The sequence below is a fragment of the Myotis davidii genome, unplaced genomic scaffold (genome assembly GCF_000327345.1).
Source record: "Myotis davidii unplaced genomic scaffold, ASM32734v1 scaffold1205, whole genome shotgun sequence".
NCBI lineage: Eukaryota > Metazoa > Chordata > Mammalia > Chiroptera > Vespertilionidae > Myotis > Myotis davidii.
In genome coordinates this window covers 59,622-61,863 of record NW_006295739.1, presented here as the reverse complement: position 1 = coordinate 61,863, position 2,242 = coordinate 59,622, and the positions used below count along the sequence as shown (strand labels likewise).

The 2,242-nt window shown below is 56.6% G+C and overlaps 1 protein-coding gene and 1 pseudogene across 1 annotated transcript in view; both read left to right on the top strand.

Moving 5' to 3' along the window:
* LOC102761994 overlaps positions 1-2,242 on the top strand; it is a 17,667-nt pseudogene that overhangs the window by 9,089 nt on the left and 6,336 nt on the right.
* LOC107184183 (zinc finger protein 584-like) overlaps positions 2,022-2,242 on the top strand; it is a 46,194-nt gene continuing 45,973 nt past the window's right edge. The window contains exon 1 of the mRNA XM_015568236.1: positions 2,022-2,098. The gene's annotated coding sequence lies outside the window, so the exon portion shown is untranslated. The remainder of the gene's footprint in view (positions 2,099-2,242) is intronic.

Below are 2,242 nucleotides of genomic sequence, written 5' to 3'. Positions count from 1 at the left end.
AGCTTGGCTGAGGATGGGCTGACCCAGGAGATTCAGAGCCCAGGGCTCAGCTCCTTGGGTGAGGGAGAAGCCACAGCGAGGCTGGCTCCCTGGCGCCAGGGGCTGCTGTCTACCATCTGACAGCTGCTCCAGCTCCCAGCTCAGGTGGTCGGGCTGGTCCATCCTCTGGATCTGTGAAACCTCAAGGGCCATGTTCTCCCCCAGCAGGTCCTCGAGGCAATTCTGGGAGGTGTCCAGGGCCCTGTGCAGGAAGTGGGGAGGGGGGTGGATGTGCCGTGGCGCACCCTGTGAGCTGGCCTGCCCCCGTGCATGTACCTTTATTCCCCCTGGATCAAGGGCTCCCATACACTGCTCACTTCCAAGAACACAGCTGCACAGAAGTGACTCCAACAAAGGGCGCAGCTGGGAGACCTACAGCCACTAAAAAGCATGGTCACCCAGTGGCCTAGGACGTGATGAAGACACCCGCGGACTCTGAGTGGAGTCTGAGTAAAGTGACACACAGCACAGGGCTGTAAAGCAAGTGATAGGGTGCTGGGCAGCTGTGTGGCCCCTGAGCAGTTTTAACGTGTCTTGGAAAGGCCTTCGGGACTCTGAAGTCTCCGCTCAGCTCACACGCTAAACACCATCATAGACCCTTTTAGCAACAGTCACCCACCTACATCCATCCTTAGAGAAAAGCAACACAACAGTCAGGCCTATCTATTTTTCTTACACACACACACACACACACTGAGTGCCCAGATTATGATGACCACCCATTCAGTACAATGAAAATTAGTTATGCAAATAATAATAAAACCTTGAGAGTATTTGCTGAGGAAGTTTTCAATATTCAGTATTTTTGGAAGTGTCAACGAAGTACTGATGGGGTGGTCATAGTCATGTGGGCACTCAGGGTATATTGATCTCAGGGTGGAAGGGGGAGAGAGAGATAGAAACATCAATGAGAGAGAATCATGGATTGGCTGCCTCCCACAGGCCACCCCTGGGGATGGAGCCCACAACCTGGGCATCAGCACTGCCCAGGAAAGACTGTCTGTTTGAAGGGCTTTAACTGGTGCCCACTCAAGCCGATGAGCTAAGCAAGCGACTCTTCGCCATCAGCAGGTCACTGTATTGGCAGCAGCACCAACCCAGTAGTGGAAAATCAGAGAAGAACCCAACATAAACCTAAAGCTGCCCCCATGTGATGTACACGTGGTGCCAGAGTGAGTGAGGGTACAGGCTCTCCTGGGGGGAGGAGTGCACCTGCTGACAGGTGTGGGACTGGCTGAGCCCGTTTCCATAACAAGGAAGGGGTGGGGCTGAGAGTCAGTACCGGGTGTGAGAGCTGAGTCTGGGCCTCTCAGTTCCACAATCGCTGCACTGATGTGGCCCCTGGAAATAAATGGCTGTTGGGGCAAGCTTTTGTTCAACACACAGCTCCTATATGATGACAAATGAGAATTAACCACTTAGTTCTATTATTGCCAATCCTCATTTCTAAAAAGTATTTTATTCCCATCAACCTAATTACAGAAATGTGATCTGTTCCTTTCAGGTACCAACACATTCATTTTATTTTGTGGAGTCTCACCTAGAGAGCCCAGATCAGGAATTCTCCTCCCCACTTCCCCCGGGTAGCCTGTCAGTCTGTCCCCGTGAACCCGGCCTCTGCTCCCATCTCCTCCCCCAGCGCCCCTGGCAGCTCCACATCACCTTGTTCCCCAAGTTCCTGCACTGGAAAGCCAGACTCTGCTGGGCGGTTGAGAAAACTACATTACCCAGAAAGCATCGCGCGCACGCAAGGTGTTTTGCTGCCAGTGTGTACGGTTAGGGCGGGACCTCCGGTGTCCTCTTCCTGGCGGACATTTTTCTTTCTTCAACGGCTCTCGGGCTTTGCGCGTCCCTCGGGAGAAGGAGGGGACCGGGAGGCGGCGCCCCGCGGGGCAGGGTGTGTCTGACCCTGTGGCGCCGTCACCTTCGATTTTGGGGCGTCCGAGCCTCCCCGACGCCTCTCCGCTGTCGGAGTCCCTCGGCCACACCCCATCGGAACCTCCAGCCTCGGGGCCGGCGCCGCTCGGGTCCCGCCGCCCAGGGCGCAGCGTCCAGCGCAGTGAGTCCTCGTGGGGCCCCGGGGTGTGAGGGGAGGGAGGGCGACGGGCTGCGGGGCCGCCGGGGGAGGCCGTGGGGGGCTGAGCCGGGAGCGGGGGCACCCAGGCCTGGTTTGTGTCTAAAGGCGACAGAGAAGCCGAGCGGC